At 36.6% G+C, this 23,160-nt stretch overlaps 1 long non-coding RNA gene across 1 annotated transcript in view; it reads right to left on the reverse strand.

The window, feature by feature from the left end:
- Positions 1–10,515: 10,515 nt before the first annotated feature.
- LOC149134525 (uncharacterized) overlaps positions 10,516–23,160 on the reverse strand; it is a 48,439-nt gene continuing 35,794 nt past the window's right edge. Inside the window, exon 3 of the long non-coding RNA XR_016242784.1 lies at positions 10,516–11,243. This is a non-coding gene — a long non-coding RNA (uncharacterized LOC149134525). The remainder of the gene's footprint in view (positions 11,244–23,160) is intronic.

A 23,160-nucleotide genomic window follows, 5' to 3' on the forward strand; every position in this document is an offset into this window, starting at 1 on the left:
CCGTCTTGAGAATATTTCTCGAAAATTTCCCGACAAACGTCCAACTTATTTTCGCTGCTTTGCAGAATAACATCCATGGATATCTATATTATTCATGCATGCCTGCGAACATAGAGCGACGATATGGAGCAGTCATCATCAGCACGTTGGTCAAAAACCTTAGCGGCATTACTTTCGACTTTTTACGCTTTTGAGTCCAAGTTTTATCGACATCGACAGAATATGGTCAAGTACTGGCGTTGATGTAATCAATTTATCCTTCCCCTCAAAACTGCTGGTTTTGAGTCCTGTGATGGGTCAGCATCCCGTTCATGGAAAATGTTGCGATCTCGGTCATTTATAGACACGGAAACCGGGTAATCGGCCTTACGAATCCTAGAGATTAAGAATAAAAAAATAGGCACATATACATACCTCAGTGCATGCATGTATGTCAGTGTGTATGTGTTTGTTTGTGTGTGTGTGTGTTGGATATGTACACATACAGTTGTATTTCTATGATTTAATTAACTCTATAGATATTATTCGTGTAAAACGTTACGACGTTAAATTTAAGTTCACAAAATGGTTTCAATTTCCTCTGGAGCTAGTTTGCTTTGCAGAGGAAAGCAAAGCTATAGTTGTATGGAAGAAGGTAAATTTGCAATTTGGTGTCAAATCTGCAGTACAATTTTTGTCAGGTTTGTCAGTGAACTTACCCACAGTTTCGAGCGACAAAAATCTCGACATCATATTATAAGCAATCAATAATCGATATTAACATCTTTATGCGTTTCTGGATCGCTAACTTGTGTCCTCTTCGCTATATACATAGGGTGTTCGGACTAAAATTGATAGTTGACATAAAAGGACACAATATCCCGTCCAAAATTAGAAGCATTTTTAAAAAATAAAGATATCAGGTAGAGTTTGGACGGGCGATAAGTGCTTACTCAAAGTCGCCGCTCTCAACTTCCACCGTTTCCTCAAGCCGGCTCTGGAATCAGGCACCAACCATTTCCTCCTGCATCTCTGAGAAGATCTTCGGACATCTCCGTCATCTTAGCCACCAGCTCAGCCTTGGAGTTGCAAGCAGCATGGTTGGTGTTTTTCTCAACTACGTCCCGCACATAATAATCAATGGGTTTACAATCGGCGGAGTCAAGAGACCAGAAACTGGGGATAGTTGTAGGGGTTTTCCGACAACCACTTCTGACTCTTTCCAGAGGCATGACAATGAATCGAATCCTGCTGCCACACATATCACCTTCCAGCAGCAACCTTCTCCAACCTGAGATTAATTACAGTCTCCAGCAGTTTGATAAAGCCACCTGAATTGAGCTTTAGGCTCTGTTCAATGATGCAGGGATGAATTCCGGCGTGCGGACACAGTGAGAACGTCTGTTGTGTCTCTTCCTGCTGGCCGCGGCTTTGTAGTGTCCGTTAACGCTGTTCATGTCACGTTTTACAGACTTTACGGTGTTCACATTGAACACCAGTCACGATGCAAACAGTTTGATGCCTTGCGCAAATCATCAAGATATATGTAACTCTTTTGTAATATTCAGATTACCTCCAGTCCTCCATGTCAACTAACTTTTACTCAACTAGGACTTGAATCTTTAAGCTGTTCTTGAAAAAAGGAGACGTAAATGAATCGTCATATTTCGTCCGAACACCCTGAATGTATCATCCTTAAAGTTTGCCCTATTACGTTCATCTACCTGATAATAATCTAGTGGTTATTTTACCAACCAAATGTGTGAAAATCCACAAAGTGCTTTAGAATTTTTATAATTAAAAACAAGATTACAATGAGCAGATGAAACAGTTGTAAATTGATGCATGAAAAAAAAAACTTGCTCTTTTCATTCTTTTTCTTTGGTCGGTATTTCGTTGAGGTACAGTGTTGAATATCACTTCTAGCCTGAGCTAGAAAAGGTGTTGCAACAGAAAGACATATTGAATATTCGTAAAAGCTCGTATCTAATACAAATAGGAGTGAGCAAAGATCTTGGAGAAATAAACATTGGAAATGTTCCACCCCACGTAGAAACAGCAAGAAGTGCACAAAATTTTTCAGGCTCTTCTAAATCCATTGTAGTTTTGGAAACCCTTCGTCAGCAGGTGTCTCAAGTTAACAACCATTTCGACCCTTAGCCTGTATATCTTGCTTGTCATTCGATCTGATACACGAACAAAGAAGGAATTGATTATAATGTATTACTGGCAATCAATAGCAGATACAACACAGTGACATGGGGCAACAAAGAATCAAGTACGTGGTTTCTGAATGGCTAGAAATCCCAAGAATCATACGAAACGAAGGACACATTGGAGAAAGAAAGTCAAGATAGTCTATGTTTGAAGAAACGATAGGAAACGCCACGGCTGGAAAGTCTTTCATAAGAGAGTTCACTCGATGAACATTTACGTGGAAGCTGAATGACAGCAACAGCAAAAACAATGACAACAATTAAAGCAACAAAAACAATAGGATAAAGAACAGCTCCACTGATATTATAAAAGTAGAATAATTGAATGAAGGAATGACTGAATAGATGAACGCAGTAAATAAGAGTATCAGGTGACAGTTTGTTTCTTGGTGTTTTAGTAGAGAGAGAGAGAGAGAGAGAGAGAGAGAGAGAGAGAGAAAGAGACAGAGAGAGAGAAAGAGAGAGAGGTTGATGGTGATTATTTTTGCTTTATTTGACAACATTCATTCATTCAACTGTTGTATTTGTGCTGGGGATAGATTTTTTTTTTTTCCATGAAGGCAAAATAGAGAATGCGAAGATATGTCATTTGAAATAACAAAATATATTTCAAAAAAAAGACGAAGCAGAATAAATCAAATGAGAACATTTTTATAGATTGAGAAGTTTATCACGTTTAGCATATTATGATATACGCTTCGTTCACCATCGCTCATTGTTGCTTCGTCTAATGACATAGAATAAGGGAATGAATTGCACAAAACAAGCAGCGACTTCTGCATTCATCCATACACCAACTTTTATATGGAGCGAGATTAAGAGAGAGAGTTCAATGGACAAACAGATAAAGCATCTGATAGCATACTGACACACATACACTATATATATATATATATATATATATATATATATAGATATATATATATATATATATATATATATATATATATATATATATATATATATATATAATTATGCATGTGCGTACACACACACACACACACAAAGGCAGACGAGAGAGAAGATAATTTTAAACAAACTAGCTTATTTCACATAGAGGTTTTACAGAAATGTAAACATATCTCGCAACGTGTAATGTGCTGCGGTTTTGCGTGTGGCTGTGTGTGTGTGTAAGGAGCAAATGGTAAAACTTAGACACATAAAGCAAACAAAAAAAATAATAAAATACGTACACATCCCATTAAATTGAATATCATCACGAAAAGTTTATGTAAAAAAAAAAAAAATAGAATTAAAACCAGGAATTTTTTTTTTCCAAATTCCAAGAGAAAATACTGACATAAATGAAAGGGAAATTGAAGCTGAAGTGATGATGATGATGACGATGATGACGTCGATGATGACCACGATGATGATGACGATGATGATGACAACGATGGTGATGGTGTTTGTTATGATGATGGTTACTGCGACGGTGCTGATGATGATAGACACGGTGACGGCACCTAGCATGATCCCCGTACCTTTTCTTTTTAAAAGGAATTGTTATTGTAGCTATTGTTGTTTTCCTCCTCCTCCTCCCCTTCCGTCACCAACTTCAGTTTATAAAGTTAGCTTTACTAACAACACTGACACCACAGATGAACCCACCACCACCACCAATAACAACAACATCAACAACCAACACCACCTCCACAAACAACAACAGCCAACACCCCCACTAAAACTTCTCCCACCACCATCACCAACACAACAGCCACCGCCACAAACACCACCACCACCACTAATCTATCACTACCATCATCAACACCACTGCTGCTGCCACCACCGCCACCATCATCATCATCATCATCACGACCGCCGCCACCTATGCCACCTCAATGGATATCTTCACAAAAGTTATTTTGCCTTTTCTTACGTTTTTAACAACACAAAAAATCGCTCCCAACAAACTCAGCCAAGGCAAAAATTACAAGAAAATCAACGCAAAACCTCTTTCCTTGCTCACAGAACATTAATTTAGCAGCCATGTTGACATAAATGCCTCGACGCCGTATATCTTGTTGGCATCTTTTGTTTGCACAATTCTCGGGGGATTTTATATCTACAGGGGCTGTTATTATTATTATTATTATTATTATTATTATTATATGTGCATCAACATGACTATTTGTACTTGTCTAGCTATTTGTTGTTTTTTGTTATTATTTTGTTTATCAGTTGGTGCTTTTGTTGTATGAGTTTTTTTTCTCTGTATTTTTAATTGCCTTTCCAACCCCGCCATCTCCTCCTAACTATATGCAACGGGTTCATATTGATAGAGTTATCTGTTTAGATTTTTTTTTATCATCCGAGTATGAATTTCTGTGTGTAGGCTTTCGGTATAAGTGTTTATATACTCAGGCAACGTATATCTAGGGATGTAAGCACGTACACGTATGTGTATATATATGTACGTGTATCTGGGAGTAAATGTGTGTGTGTATCTATGATGTGTATGTATATACGTGTGCATATATATGATGTATGTATATATATAATACATTTAAATATAAAAGTGTATATTGAATATGTTTTTATGTATCAACTACAAATGTTTGATATATTTTTTGTTATAAAGAACACATATTTACATACTCAGACATAGGCATATATATGCACACATACATACACACATTTGTGTATACAGAGAGACACATAAGTATCTATGTATATATATGTGTGTGTGTGTATATATATATATATATATATATGCATATATATGTATACACACACACACACACATAATGCCTATACAGCCCTACATACGCATACATATTTTCACACACACACACAAACACTACCAGTGTGTTATCTCGCTAAGTATTTCTTTTTCTCGTCGCCCATTGGACTCGCTTCCACCATTGTGGTTCCTCTCCCCACAAGATTCTTTCCCTCTTCTCGTTCTACAAGATTCTTTCCCTCTTCTTTCCCTCTTCTCGTTCTACAAGATTCTTTCCCTCTTCTTTCCCTCTTCTCGTTCTACAAGATTCTTTCCCTCTTCTTTCCCTCTTCTCGTTCTACAAGATTCTTCTTGCTGGTGCCGTTATTGTCTTTCCTGTCAGGATTCTTCTTCTTCGTCTTCTCCTTCTTCCTTTCTCCTTCTCTCCTCCTCCCCTTATTCTTCTTCGTCTTCTCTTTCTCCTTTTCTTCGTCTTCTCCTTCTCCCCTTGTTCTTCTGCATCAACGTTGCTTTTCTTTTTTCATTTCGATTTTCTTTCGGATTTGTTGTTTATATATATTATTTATATATGTTATTTATATATGTTATTTATATATATTTATATTTATTCATTTATTTATTACAGTATTTTTTTTTTTTACTCATTTCAATTCCTGCATTGCCATTGTCCACGCGGCTGTTGTCACTGTTTACAAATGATGACAACGATGATGATGACAACGACGATGATGACGATGACGATGATGATGATGCAGGCACAAGTTCTTGTCCTTGATGTTACTGTTGTTATCGCATGTTGGCGGCGGCGGCGGCGGCCTTCGTGCGTTTTACCCTTACCTTATTGTTGTTGTCGCTGTTGTCGGGAGTGGTAAGGGTCTATTTTGGTGGGCAGGAGGAAGAAAAAGAATTTGATATGGATTCTTCGACATTTATACATGTAGTAGTTGTAACAGTAGTAGTAGTAGCTCTTATTAATGTTAGAAGTGATATTGTTGTTGCCGTTCTTGTTGCTTTTATTTTTTGTTTTGTTCTTATCGTAACACTTTTTGCTGCTTTTCTTGCTGTTAGTCTTCTACTACTACTACTACTACTACTTGTAGTCCTGTTGATAACGAGTAATGAAAGTATTATTTTCAAGGTTTTGTTATTTTTGTTTTCCTCACTGTTTTAATCAAGTTTTTCCTTATTCTTTTCCAGCAGTTACACACACACACACACACACACACACACACACGCACACATACACACATACACACACACACGCACACACACACACACACACACACACACACACACCTATTTGTTTTAGGTGCTTGTTCGTCTTTGCTGCTGTTCTGGGATGTTCTTGTCATTGTTGTTGCACTTTCTGATTATTTCCTGCTCTCGTTCGTTGTTGATGCTGATGATAATGATGTATATTTTAGCAACGTTACCTTTATTGTTTTCCTTCTCTTCTCGGAGCGTTCGATTTCATTTACTCCGGTTAATTCTGTTAACGATTTCTCGGGGTTTCTTTTCCACGATACTTAACACCCAAGTACCAATCTGAAGATCCTTGCTGTCCCCACTACACCATATGGGGCAATTATAGAGTGAATTTTAGGGCTTATAAATCTAATATTTTCCTATCCTTCCTTAATACCGGTTCCCATATCCTGCTCATATCTGCACTCGGTCTGCTTAGGAGGTTGTTGTGTCCTAGCATATGCGCTGCTTGTTTTAGTTTTCATATTTTCCAGTGGTGTCCTCTATCTATTATTTTAACTTCATCTCACAGGGGGAAGTGGTTTCCGTTTTTCCACACATGATCAGCTATACCCGATTTATCAATATGTCCTCGTGTCACAGCCTTGCGATGTTCGTCTACCCTTATTTTGAGGGGGGCGACGTGTTTCGCCTTTGTATAACCTACCACAGCTGCATGGGAAGGAGGACACGCGGTCTTTGCCATGTTCTCTTCTATTGTTGGTTTTACTCGAAGGAGATATTTGCGAAGTGTTGTATTGCTCTTGAACACTGTCCTGATGTCATATGGGCCACATATCTTTTGTATCTTTTCGGCGAGGCCTTTCACAAAAGGTAGACAGACTGGGGACAGTTTATTAGCCTCATCCTCTCTCTTCTTCATAATTGGAGTGAATAGTATACTTTTGTGGTTGTTGTTGCTTAACAGATCGTTATTGAGCTTGATCATTTCTTCATGGTGTGTAGGCATTGAGCAATCCCTCTCTTTACACTGTATGGATGGTGGGAATTGAAGCTGAGGTGTCGACCAGTAAAGGTCGGCTTGCGGTATACGGATGTCCTGAATCCATTCTTGGTGTGTGTTATTAATACGTCCAAGAATGCCAGCTGATTGTCTTTTTCTTTTTCCATTGTGAACAGTATGGATGGCTTCATTGAGTTCACATGATCTAACAGCACTTGGACATCTTCCTTGTGGGGCCATTGGTAGTGCTTGTGAACATCTTGCGCAGAAAGCGTACAAGCGTAGACACGACAAAGCCCAAAAGCTCCACTGGCTACTATGCTGTAAGTATGGATATGAGGTTATGGGTGCTTGGTACCAACATACCCCGGTAAAGATAATGGACGAAAAGCGGAAGGCAAAAATACTCTGGGACTTTGATTTTCGGACAGGCAAAGTGTTAGAGCACCGAAGGCCGGATTTAGTAACCTTTAGGAGGGAAAAACAAGAGTGTCTTATAATTGACGGGGCAGCACCAGGTGATCAACGTATCGTCATGAAAGAAAAGTAAAAGCTGATAAATATGGAGACTTGAGAATTGAGATCGCTAAGATGTGGCAGCTACGAGAGTCAAACAAAGTTTATCCCTATTGTCATCGGAGCATTGGGTTCAATACCACCCAGTCTGAAAAAAAATATCTGAAAATCTTAGAAATACCCTACAATCTAGGTGTATTGCAATAGTCGGCATTACTTGGAACTGCGCGCATTTTGCGTAAAGTACTGTCTGTCTGAGATCCTTGTTGTGACTTGACAAACAGTGCAAACCTCGATAAACACAATATCTTCAATCAACAACCTCACGATATTGTATACTGTGCGACGTCTAATAATAATAATAATAATAATTTACCTCAAGGGTATCAAATGTTGGGGACAGTACAAATACAGGTTACAATCTGTGTGTTGGGGTAGGGTTTACATAAAAGATGAGAGGAAGGAAGTGGAAAAGACGTTGAAATGAAATGTCTACATTTTATACAAAGCACGTGACAACTTGAATGATGCAGTCCTCCTGATACAGGAGAAACTCTAACTAGATCCACAGACCCAGTTTTACCCTAACCCTCAAAAGGCAGGAGACCTCGTCCGACTTGTTCTTTAGTCTACAGACACACGCTCAGAATAGACCCATTCACCCGAACCGTTTTTGACAAATTTATTCGGGGTGAGCACCACTCCTTCCGACCTCACTTTCCTTTCCAAGAAGTCAATGACGTCTTGATTGAAAAGTAAAGTGGTTTTCCTTCATCCTTTTAATGTCGTCCACCACACACCGCCTAATCATTAAGGGCAGCGGGTTAATTGATACTATCAATCGCAGCACTTGTCTGGCACTTCATTTTATCAACCCTGAAGGGATGAAAGCTTCAGTGGGATTTGAACTCAGAACGTAAAGAATCGGAAGAGATGCTGGCATTTCTGACTCTCCCACGGCCCTACAAAGTCATCTGCTGGCAATTTTAATCTGTGACAACTGACCAAGGTCTTACTTTTTTTTATCCCCTTTTTTCTCCTTTTTTCTTCTTCTTCTTTAGTAGTTCACTTTATATTTCTTTGTCTTTTATTTGATTATTTAAGTCATTGGTCTGCAGCCATCCTCGGGTACCGTCTTGAAGGGTTTACGCGAACAAATTCTATTCTTCTCCTTTGCCCAACTGTTTATTTGAATGTCGCCAAAAGACACTTGGGACCTTGTGGCCTGCATAAGAAACCACCATCATCATCATCATCGTTGTTATTATTATCAACATTATTATTATCATTATTATTATTATTACCACCACTTTCTAATGAAAACTATAAAACAACACAAACTTAATTTGATTGCAATCGTGTTGAGTATGTTGCTAAGAAGTATGTTGTTTATTCACCAACTCAATCAACCAATCAACACATGTAATTGTTTACTTACAAACATTACACCAGCTTGTTCGCTCGTGTGTTTTTATTTTTTTTACTATGATGATGATGGCGGGGATGGTGGCGGTGGTTGTTATGGCGGCGCTGCTATTTTCTGTTTGCTTGCGACTTCGTGATTTTCCATTCTATCGCTTTTATCATTTTGCTTATTTGTTTATACAGAGAGAGAGAGAGAAACACACGTATATATATATATATATATATATATATATATATGTAAGTGGGTGTGTATATATATATATATATATATTATATATATACACACACACACACACACATATGTGCGTGTGTGTATTGTGCTTTTTAATTTGATATGCCCTTGGGAGAAGAGTTTTCCAAGTTTTAGAGAGTGTTTCTTCCGGACGTTGGCGCCGCCATAACAACATCCCCGGCAATTTTCAAATGAACTTTTGTCCCCCGATGCAGGCGCATCACTCAGAGTAGTGTTAATATACTAACACAGCGTCACAATCTCTACCAAGCGAACGATCATTCGCTGCTCTCTCTCTCTCTCTCCCTCTCTATTTCACTCTCTAACAACTTCTACCTGTTCCTTTGCACGATACTTCAATCCATAAGTCTATAAATTGATCACTGCAACACGTTCCTCAACGATTTCCTGGGTCACCTCAGAAAGTATGCAAACTCTGCTTACTTTTACATCTCACTACATTTAGTTTCATTTGATGTGATCAGCATCTCTAGATATCTAGATCTTGCTCTTTTGGACGTTTAAACTTTGTTCGCCCTCTAGAGATTAGTGAGTTTAACATACTAATTGAAAGTGGGTGTTTAAACCGCCGTACCCAACAACCCACGAGGATCGGTTGTAAAGTCCATAGGCTGACCAATATGTTATCATAGAATATGGACAAATGAGGTTTATTTTTAAACAATCTCTTTAGAGGTCTCACATCCTCTATTGGTGTTGCAGAGCTTGGATCCTATTGAGAGGTAGTTTTCATCTTGTCGGTCAAAAATCCTCAACAGCAGATGTACCTTCTCTGCGATACTGGCTCCCAGCCAAGTGGTTTTTCATGTCGGGGAACAAATGATAGTCAGATGGGACCAAATCAGGAGAACAGGGAGAGTGATCCACCAGTTCAATGCCACACTCAACACACAGCAACCATTGAAACCAAGGACTCGTGTGGTGGAGTATTATCTTGATTAAACACGAACACTTTCGTCAGATTTCCTGGGCGTTTGGTCTTGGTAGCCTTTCGTAACTGCCTGAAAAAGTCAGTATAGAACACTCTATTGATGGTGTATCCCTTCTGAAGATTGTCAATAAAACGGAATACCTTCTGCATTCCATAAAACTGAGGCCGTCTACTTCTCTACAGAGGAAGCAACTTTGACATTCCTTGGAGAAAGTGAGGAGGTTAGGAAACGTTCTAATAAAAAGTGAATCCCATGAAGAACATGTAGAACACATTAAAGATTAGAAGAATACTTTACATCTATATATATATATTATTAGATATATAAAGAACAAGGGCTTTGGCGCTAAATCCGAAAACATAATTCCCATGGTTAACTGGTTTCCTTCTTGCAACTTTGCAGAGGTAAGACGCAATCCTTATTCACTTAGTTTTTTCTCCAACCATGCCTGTGAAAATCTAGTGTTAATTTTCGTAGTGAGGTTGTGAGTTCGATTCCCGGGCCGGGCTGTGTGTTGTGTTCTTGAGCAAGACACTTTATTTCGGGTTGCTCCAGCTCACTCATCTGAAGAAATGAGTTACGACGTGACGAATGACCATGGGACTGCACCTAGAAAGTTTTGTGTGTGTGTGTGTGTGTGTGTGTGTACGGAATCCACTCACAAGGCATTGTTCGGTCCGTAGTTAAAGTAGAAGACACTTACCCAAATGCCGTGCAGTGTAACTGAACCCGAAACCATGTGGTTCCCAAACGAGCTTCTTAACCACACAGACAGGCCTACCTCTTTTTTCTTCCTGACCAATTGACTCAGTCTTCCTCACATTGATGTTGTCTTTGGATGCAGTTTTCCTCACTTCCTTCGAGTGTTCTTTCCAAACCAACCACCGTACATTTCTCAAGATCATTTCTCTGAGCTTGTTTCATAGACACCCACATCTTTTCTTTATTACTTTTCTTCATCGCGTATTAAGTGAACAAGAGGTAAGGAATATGCACTAATCCACCCACTCCATTGCCATCCGCCGCACCCCTACAAAATTAAAAGAAAAACGGATGGACAAATGAGAATTAAAGTAAATAAATAAGATGTTTGGTTAAAGCTGCAGATTTATATCCGTTCAAAGTAAAAAAAACAACTGTAAAACAAAAACAAACAATATACAGGTTGTTTTCTTTAGCCCTAGGTCAACCTTTATTCAATTGACCCTTGGTCAAAAACATTCCAGCTGTTGTATAGCATTCCCCACCCTAGACATAGGCATAGTATACTTCGGAGTACATTATCCAATGTGATCACATTTTTTGAAGACGGTAGGTTGCGGTTTGGGACAAATAACTTCAGACACTCGTCCCATCGATGCCGAGAGGGAGCGGCGAAAATTCTTGTCATCTCTCGTTTGTATGCTTTTTTTTTCTTCCTAGGCATGTACCCTTGATCCTTGAGGCGGTAGGGTATGACTTACGGGCCATACTCTAGCATTTCGAGCGGCATCATGTCAGGTATGTGCTCTATGATGCCGCTACTCCTCCTGCTATTACTGTAGTAGCTATTGATGATGATGATAATGACACAGACAGACTGTCCGGAAAAGCCCTCAGAGTTTTAAAACATAAAATAAGGGAAGTGAAAGAGAGAGAGAGAGAGAGAGAGAGAGAGAGGGGGTGGACAGAAAGAGAGGAATGGAAGAGATAAAAGGAGTTAGAGTGTGGTGCACTCACACATGAAACGCAGAAGGACAGAATGGAAGTCGAAGAATTAAAGAATTTATTTATTTAACTTGACCTTTCACCTGGTTGGGGTTTGTTTGAGAAAGAGAGAAAGAGGCAGGTTCTGACCGCAAACGTTCCTCACTGATGTTGATGTTGCTATTGTTGCAGTTGATGATGATGATGATGTAGATGATTGTGGTGATGGTGGTAGTAGTGATGATGACAGACGAAGATGATACCGATAAACTGTTTCCCCTCCCCACAAGATCTGTCCCTACCCCTTACTTTACTCGGCTGTGAAACCTACCTTCATACAAACATACCCGAGAATTAACTAAATACATCAACTCTCTCTCTCTCTCTCTCTCTCCAACCAACTGACTACAATAAAAACAACAGAGAAAAATCTTATCTAAACAAAAACGCCGCATGTGATCGCACACAAACACAATCGTATATCTAAACAAACAGATGTAAATACACACACACAAGCATGCTCACAGCCACACACACACACACACACACACACACACACACACACACACACACACACACACACACACACACACACACACACACACACACACACACACACACACACACACACACACACACACGCATGTGTGCGCTCGCAAACACACAGATGTACGCTTAAACGCATGCTCCGAACACCTGCTTCAAAGAAAAACAGTTACTATGTCCACTCACTCGAAGTGAAATCCCACCTGGTATCTAAACGCCGAAGTGGACATCTCTAAATATACAGACAGGATACTACTACAAGGAAGAAGGCGAATACCAGTTTGGGTGTCGGCGCGTGCTCGTGTTCACAGATTTCCGTTTTTGCCTCTGTATCTATGTATGCAAGTGTGCGTATGCGTATCTATCTATCCATCTATATATATATATATATATATATATATATATATATATATATATATATATATATATATATATATATATATATATATAGATAGATAGATAGATAGATTAACTAAATTAGCATAGAATAATGGTTTCATATTTTTTATAATTAAGATCTAAACTGCTAATATATGAATGCGAAAGAGACAGTTGAATAGCTGTAAACCTACATTTGGGGAAGGGGCCACCCTGCCACCCTGTATATTGGAAAGAGACGAAGGGCAGTGAGCCGGCAGAATCGTTACCGCGCCAGACGAAATGTTTAGCGGGATTTCGTTCAGCTTTACCATCTGAGTTCAAATCCCGTCCAGTCGACTTTGTTCTTCGTTCTTTTCGGGGGTTAAATAAGAACCGCTTTAGCACTGGGGGATCGACGAATTCGACTACCCCACAAATATTAGGCCTTATACTTGTGATAGAAAGGAGTGCTTAGAACGTGGCAAGCTGCTAGAATCGACACATACTGGAAAACGGATTAGCGACATTTCTTACAGCTCTTCACGTTCTGAGTTCAAATAACTCCATAGTCGACTCTATCCTCCATCCTTTCAGGGTCGATAAAATAAGTACCACTTGAGCAATGGGGTTAATGAAATCAACTGGATCCTCACCCCAAAATTTCTGGTCTTGTGACGATAGTAGAAAGAAGGGTACTAAAACAGTGAAGCTGAAGTTTACTCTCGATTTACACACGCGCCCTAAAAGAATTGTATAATCTTTACAAATCTGCTGAAGAAAACCTTACCTCTGTCACCGTTGAATGCGTCTTTATCTGTACTGTAACACCTCAGCTCTCTGGTTCGACGTCAGAGAGAGAATGTTGAGACGCTGACATCAAGCAATGTCTGCATATTGCCGATGTCAAACAATGACAAGCCTGAGGGATCTATTTTAGGCGTAGCTAAGTGGACGACATTATAGGTCACCTTTCATTGGGTCATATGAGCAACAAAATCTCTACATTTATCTGCTGCAACAACTACCAAAAATCTGAACCTTCAACGATTATTGCCCGGACACAAGTCCGGGCATGGTTAATGGAAGACCATCAGTCACCCATGCATATCCGCTTCTCCTCCTCATGCCACCGATGTTATCCAAGAGAAAGACAAAAGATGATGCAGCTTGGCATCAATGACATTGCAACTCATTTCTACAGCTCAGTCAACTGGAGCAACGTGAAGTAAAGTGTCTTGCTCAAGAATACAACACACAACCCGGTTTGAGAATCGAACTCACTACCTCGATGTTCTAAAAATGAGCCATGTGCCTTCACTAAACACACACACCCAAACACCCATACGCATCCAAACAGAGTGAATGAAAATATTTGAAGCGTTTACGAAGTAGGGTTTAGGAGTTAAGAAGATGAACGAAATCGTCGCTGTCCTCTTCCTCCGTCTTTCTGTCGCCGACATGTTATATATTAAGCAAACCTGTTCGTAGATTGAGGTTCCACGTGGAATGCAACAGTGACAGAGGGTGCTTGACTCTCAAATAAGTCATGATTATACGTTCGAGATGTCATGTGTGTGCACGCGCGCGCGTATATATATATATATATATATATATATATATATACATACATATATATCTATGTTGTGATTTTTATGTATGTTTGTAAACCACAAAAGAAAAGTAATATAACTGAGTAAACTTTAAATTGTTATACGTTTACATATATATATATACTCACGCATGAAGCCAAACGCACGCATCTATAATGGATGCATGGATCGATAGAGTAAGCGATATATCTTTCTTTCGCGCTCTCTCTCACTGTGTGTGTGTGTGTGTGTGTGTGTGTGTGTGTGTGTGTGTGTGTGTGTGTGTGTGTGTGTGTGTGTGTGTGTGTGTGTATGTATATATATATAAAAGATAAGAGTGAAAAAACTACAGAAGGCTTGTGTTACATGGTTAAAGTATATATTTAAATTATGTCAGAAAAATGTAAGAAAAATGTTAGAAAAATGTTATAAAATCTTTTTGGTATATAAACATTGTATTTTGAGAAATAACCGGTTTCGTGTTGTCTTTTCAAATTTCTCATATATATATTACTCTTAACATTTCTGCCAGCTCGCCGCCTTGGTCAATTCTCATTAATAATATGTATTTATACATATATATTTATATATACATATATATATGCGCGTTTGTGTGTGTGTGTGTGTGTGCGTGCGTGTGCGTGTGCGTGTGTGTGTGTGTGTGTGTGTGTGTTGACAGATAGTTATGGACAGAATTAGTGGAAAATAACAATATCTGTAACATTAACAATGCATATGCAGACTTAGAAGACTGCTAGCAGTAGATTTTTTTCTGAGATTTCTCAAGACGACTAAAGAGTTAAACACCCACACGCGTATATATGCATGTGTATATAGAACAGAATAAATTTATTTACATACATACGTAGGTATGTATGTATATCTCTATACACACACACATATATATATATACGGCTCAATAGAATAAATCGGTAGGAAACAAAATGAACTCTCAGCTATAAAAGGAAGACCGAGATAAGATAACATTATCCTCCATATTTTATAATTATCTATTAAATTTTATTAAATATTACATTGAAATTTCAAATATCTTCCAGTGACACCATTTATCTTTTAAGCTGTTGAACAATTCTAACTAAACAACGACAAAACTATATTCGATATAATCTGCTTGTTGTTAGCTTCTAAAAATATTGCTTAAAAGCATTGAATTCATTATCCTTATAATTATTTCTTTTACTTTCTTGCTATTATTATTATCATTGATATTGTCGTTGTTGTTCTTTTTGTTATTCTTGTTATTGTTGTTGTTTCCTATCGTATTCTGCATCGCCATTATTATTTATTCATTTCTATGCATTTGTTATGGGAGACTGTATTATGTAAAATTCCATTTTTTTTTTCACGCTTGTTTTGAATCTTTGTTTGGCCTGGCGGGAAAGGATAATTGTTGCTTTTGTTACTGATGTCACCACCACCATCACTGCCACCACCATCATCATAATGTTAATAGCAACAAAAAACAATAATAGTATTAGTAGTAACAGTAGTAATAGTAGTCGTAATAATAATAATGATAATAACAATAATGGTTACTTTTATTGCCACCAGAACGACCGAGGGGAGACATTACAAGGACCCATTATATAGTGGTTTCTTGTATAATAATAATAATAATGATAATAATAATAATAATAATGATAATAATAATAATAATAATAATAGTAAGAAGAAGACCAACAACAACAGCAAAATAACAATTAATGCTTTCTTTTATTGGCCATAAGGGTCCAAGACATTCAGAATAGTATAAAGGCGAAATACATAAATAATAATGATGGCGGTAATAATAATAATAATAATAACAACATAAGCAACAACAACAACGATGATGATGATGATGATAGTGGTAAGAATAAGAGCAGCAACAATAAAAATTGTTATAGCATTGTCATTTTTGTTGTAATTGTTGTAGTTATTGTTGCTGTTGCAAGTATTGTATCTCTCATTATTGTTGTTGTTGTTGTTGTTGTTATAGTTGTATTGTTTTGCGTGGTCGTTCTTGTGGCAAAGGCATTGGGTACCTTCGAGCTTTAACCTGAAATGATGCCACCTCATTGGTTATTCATAAACGAATCTGTGTGATGAGTTATCCGACCTTTGTGTGAATAGAACAATACTTTGGAGCAATTCACCAAATCATTAGATTCATAAAAGAGTTCAAGGATGTTTAATTTCTTGTAGCGGAGACGAATGGTTGGCGCGATTCTTTCTGCGTATGTATGTATATATACGGGCCGTTGTGTATGTGTGTATACATGCACATGTACATCCATGTATATAATTATACCTAGTGATATACATATATGTACATATAAATACATATATTTATATACATGCATATCTTTCTTTCTCTCTCTCTATATATATGCATATGTATACACACAAGTAATATATGCATATTTTATATATAATGTATGTATGTATGTACGTTGGTTTCTATATATATGTGTGTGTGTAGAGAACAGCGGTGACGGAATAAAGAGAAAATTGAGGGGACCAGAGGAACAGAGGGGTGAGACAGATCTATCTATATCTGTCTATCTATCTATCTACCTTACGCGTATATATATATATATATATATATATATATATATATATATATGTGCAGAGAATGTTATAAAGCTAGAAAAGAAAGAAGAGGGGCAAGTAATAGGAAGGTGAAGAATGGCATGAGCTAAGAGGTATATAAAGATATATTACATGAGAATACGTTAGAATTTATGATTCAATCAATTATCATTGTGTGTGTGTGTATTATGTATGTATATGTGTATAAATACTCGCACACAATTATATTCGCGCCTACACACATACGCGCATATATATATAAATGTAAATATATAGATGTGTGTGTGTGTGTATCTATGCGTATATGTACGTGTAGGTTTGTATCTGCTTGTAAACAATTTGCTTTAAAATAATTTTATGATAAGCTCTCCTCGCAAAGCGCAGATTTTATAACCGAAGATTTGCTGAATCGATCCCGGGGTAGAGTTTCAGCAGAGACAAAAGAGGGCGTTTGACCTGTGGGTTAATCACATAATGGTTCAAACACATTGCTTGCAAGTTACTCATTAGAAGACAATTGTCTAACGTGTCCATATATACACTTATATAAATATTCGAATTAATAATACACGTAGAAATGAGGCTCAACTTGGTTGGGCTTGTTTAACATACATACCTCTATGTATTGCCATGTGTTTATAACGTCAAAATTGTCTAAAAGTTAGATTACATGCATGATAGTGCCTTTTCGGCATCTTGGTGATAATGAGCAGATCAACTGTTTTAATATACTGTGGAAGGAACCGTTTTTTAATCACTGGGATTAATTTGTCAACAAGAATAAATATATGAGATTTAAACATTAGAATGTTCATGTATATTTATAATTTACATGATATTGCTGGACAACTTTCGTTTAGTGTCTGGAAATCAAGATACGCTCTGGTTGCATTATTGGCATGGGGTTGTTCATTTCATTTATATGTACAACATATTACACCATTTTGAGGCATTAAGTGGTTCCACTTGAGATACACCATGTTGTGTTGGTAAAGTCGATTCTTAAATGAGTTTCTTGTTAAGCCTATGGAAGACACAATATTACCATTTTCTTTTTACTTGATGCCCACTCTAGTTACTCATGCATTGGTTTACAAATAAACACTATTATTTCGACAATTACTATTATCTCCACTTCCAATATCTACACATCAAATTTCACTCATTAGGATGAGTGTTTTTTGTTGTTCATTTTAGGTGAGTTTTATTTTCAAGTGTGTTTAGGTGTGTTCATAATTGTATTTGTCCACAATGCTGTGATATATCGATTGATCAACGGAGCGATTGCTATACGTTGACTTATTTCCAAAGGGATTCCCGTACATTTCATAGATTGTTGGAATCTGAAGGTAGAGAAATTTTTTACCATTTAATCAAGCTTGAGCCTTTATTTTCTCTTTTAGGTACTCTAATACTAATGGGAGAATGGGAAGAAATAAGACCCAAACCAGAGAATTTACCCAAATGCTTTCTACGAAAATTCAACTGAAGACACCCAAGAACCAAGTGGTGACATTAAGCAAGGTATTGAATTAAACAGTCAAGAACACAAAACGAAAACACCCAGAAGACATATCACAAAGTATCTTGAAGAATTTTGGTCGAAGAAATCGACCCCAGTAATCATGGTCTTTAGTCTCATACTTACACTTAAGCTGCTAAGCAGCGGGGACGTTAACAAACTGTCACTAGTTGTCAAGCTATGGGGTGGGGTGGGGGTGACAAACAGACTCACTGGCATACATACATACGAATGTAGAAACGGCGGGTTAACAAAGTTTATAAAAAATGTATATATATGTTTGTGTATGTTCGTATGTCTATGTATACCTTTGTACTTGTGTGCTTTTGTACCTACCACTTTAAAACAGGTGTTGGTTTGTTTACGACCCCCATGCCGATGCAACAAATACGAGACTTTAAAAAATTGTTGTGGTCGATTAGTTCGGCTAAACATTTCAAAGAGATGCCACAGCATGGCCGCAGACCAATGACTAAGAAATTCAAGAATAAAGAATCTACATATGTTTATTTGTCAATATATACATACATGCATTCATACACAGACACACACAGATATATACATATTTTTATATGTACACACACTTGAGATATATATATATATATATATATATATATATATATATATATATATATATATATATATATGTGCATGTATTTATATTGTTATGGCCATCGTATAGAGCTGCACACGCACATATATGAGTGCATGCGCATCAACAAATACATATATATTAACATATGTGACATTCAATCTCACATTTCATTTATGTATTTAACGTCAAAGAGGACCATTTAACGTGAGCCGCATGGACACGTATTTTATAAACCTTCACTTTTATCAAATTTTTTTCTCTTATATTACATATACTATTGTGAGTGTGTGGGGGGTGTTAGTGTGGGTGTGCGCGAGTGTGTATACAAATGCAGATTATAATATATATGTTGACGTATATTTGAGCATACAAATATATTTTATATATATGTATATTTATATGGAAATGTGTATATATATATATATATATATATATATATATATATATATACATATACATACATACAAGGCACTTCGATATATATACACACATACACCCATACATACACACATAAATACACATGTACACTTACAATGTCCACTATTTTTTTTATGTCTTTCGCCTTTTATTTTGTTTGATTGGTTTCATCCATTTTGCCTCCTGACTGTCACAATTAATTATTTTGTTGAACAGAGCACCATAAGCGTTACGAAAAACACATACAACAACAATAAATAAACATGCAAAGAAATATCGAAATAATGGAGATAAAAATGCAAGTCAGAAATGGGAAACAGAAATCTTGCAAAGTTTTTATTCATTTACTTTTCCGTTTCGGGGTCAAAGAAGGTGTTTTTCTTGCTGTTGAGAATCACCAGTTTAATATCACATTATGTTTTTATGACGTATTGCAGAGAAGTTAGACATTTTTTTCTATCATCACATTTTACAAGGTTTGCCTATTATTATTTATTATTATTATTAGTAGTAGTATATCATTATCATCTCTTTTCTGTGTTTTTCTTGTTTTTGACTGCACAACCGTTGACAATCATACGTCTGTCACTTGTCAGCTCCTTCTTGCTATTTTATTCTTTTATTATTATTATTATTATATATATATATACACTTATAGATATACAAACCCACACACATATATATGTCTATATATTATGTATATGAATATATATATATTGATGTACATATGTATATATGTGTAAAAATATATATACATATATATACATACATATTTATGTATGCCTGTATATAAGAATATATATATACATATATGTATGTGTGTTGCACATGTATATAAGTATATATTACATATACGTATATATATATATATATATATATTATATATATATATACACACACACACAAACAAAAATGTACATATCACGGGATTTTCGCACGACAGGCACACACATACACTTCATATGTGTACATATATACGAATACGTGTGTACATAATACATACAAGCATACATATGTTGTTACACTCATATATATATATATATATATATATATATATATATATATATGGTAAGAGTGTGAGACAGGTGGGTAGATAGATAGATGTAACTATGTGTAAGTATATATATATATATATATATATATATATATACATACACATACACACATATGTGCGTGTGTGCGTGTGCATTTATATATGCCTGGTATGTAACAGCTATAAAATGTGTTTGTACATATCAGATTTTTCATTTTATCAGCTACTCGAGTACATTTTATGCCCAAAATGTTTTCTGGACATTTCAGTCAAACTGACATCATTGTTTCATATATATATATCCACTCTTATGTTACTTGCAGCTCAGCCTGTTAACAAGTTATAATGGATATTTTCCTGACAGCTATTCATTCTGTCATTCTTGAAAAGATTTCATACACTTTACTATTCTCTACATTTCTGCGACACCCTACTGCCACCGCCTGGGCAAAGTTGTCTGTGTGTGTGTGTGTGTGCGTGCGTGTGAGCATAACAAAAATAGTTACACAAATACAAATGATAAAAACATAGCTGTTTATGAATAAAACTGTGTGTATATGTATGTACATATATATGTATACACATATATATTCATAGATTCCTATAGAAATATAACACTATATACTTGTGTATACGTCATATACATGTAGGCAAACATACACTCACGTACACAAACACATGCATATATATATGTATGTATGCATATATGCCTCTGTGAAGGCATATCTATGTATATTTTATATATATGATAGGTTAATAGATATGTTTGTCCTAAGAGACGGTTGAAAACAATTTAATTACCAACACTGAATGCAGAGTTTGTCATCAAAGTGGCAATTAGATTCTAAATATTTGTTTCATCTCTACCCAGATATGTTTTTACATTTACTCATATACTGAAACATTGGTGTGTGTGTGTATTTGTACATATATATATATATATCTGTATATATGCGTACGAGCGTGTGTTTCTGTGGATATATATATGTGTATGCATTTGCACGTATTTACATGCGTATCAATGTGATTAAATATAATCATACTTATTGGCATACCTTCTGAAATAGATATATATAGGTATTTTCGTACATATATGAAATAGTGAGCGTGAGAACGAGAGGGGAGAGAAGAGGAGAGAAAGAGAGAGAGAAAGTGAGAATCGCAAATAGATAGAAAAATAAATCGATACATACATACTTAGAGAGAGATGTAGTCATAGAGAGAACCTCAAAGAGAGATTGATTATATATATATATATATATATATAAACAATTGCAGCGTGGAAGGTGTTTATAAGCCATTTAAAATAACACACAAAAACCGTTAGATTCACTTCATTTAAATTTTATTTGTCAAAATATTTTCGTCGCTTTCAGATTCGCGGTCGTAGGATCGTTGTTTCGATTCCCAGACCGGGTGTTGTGAGTGTTTATTGGGCGAAAACACCTATAAGCTCCACGAGGCTCCAGCAGGGGGTGATGGCGAACCCTGCTGTACTCTTCCACTACAACTTTCTCTCACTCTTTCTTCCTGTTTCTGTTGTACCTGTATTTCAAAGGGGCCAGCCTTGTCACTGTGTCACGCTGAATATCCCCGAGAACGACGTTAAGGGTACACGTGCCTGTGGAGTGCTCAGCCACTTGCACGTTAATTTCACGAGCAGGCTGTTCCGTTGATCGGATCAACTGGAACCCTCGACGTCGTAACCGACGGAGTGCTACGAAATATATATATATATATATATATATATATTTATATATATATAGGTGTGTGTGTGTACATATAGATATAGAGAGAGGGAGGGAGATGGAGAGAGAGAGAGAGAGCAATAAATAGATAAATTTACATATATACATTTATACATACACACTCACACACACTTCGACATATTTGCATGGAGGACGAATAAATTATTAATACTTCCTTGAAATACAATTGAGTAAGATATCTTCATATTTAAGCAATTAAATGCCATAAAATTTACTTTTAAATTCCAAACGCACCTGAAAACTTACATCATACTTCAATTACTTTTGTACTGAATAATCATAAGTTGTGATTTGTAAGACGCTGTTTTCCAATCTATAATTACAAGATATATTAACACCGTATGTGTTCCGAGAAAACATGTAAATAATTATATTTATAAAAATTTCTTATGTGGTAGATACTCTTTATCTCCCGTTGTGCTTTCTACGCAGTTATAATGTAACAGTTACTCGAGAAAGCAATGGTTGATGTCAATTATATGTAGCGTTCAGATTTTGGGCACTGGTAACGGTATGGTGAGTTATTTTGTACAACTACAAATCTTAAAGCATCAGAACATCCCCCAGAATCGCCAAAGCACGCGACACACATTCGCTGTACACAAATATGCACGCGTGCACACTGCACATATAAAGTGCATAAATATGCATTTATAAATTTGTATATCACATACATATGCACATTTATATATACATATTCATATAGATATAAATTTAAACATGCACATATCTATGTGTGTGTGTGTGCATGTGTTTGCTATGGTGCGTGTGTGTGTGTGTGTGTGTGTAGATGTAGTTAGACATATGCAGGCAATCGCCTATCCGTTGGAGTCAAATG

This window comes from Octopus bimaculoides, chromosome 8 (genome assembly GCF_046866305.1).
Source record: "Octopus bimaculoides isolate indiv1 chromosome 8, ASM4686630v1, whole genome shotgun sequence".
In the NCBI taxonomy this organism is placed as follows: Eukaryota; Metazoa; Mollusca; class Cephalopoda; order Octopoda; family Octopodidae; genus Octopus; species Octopus bimaculoides.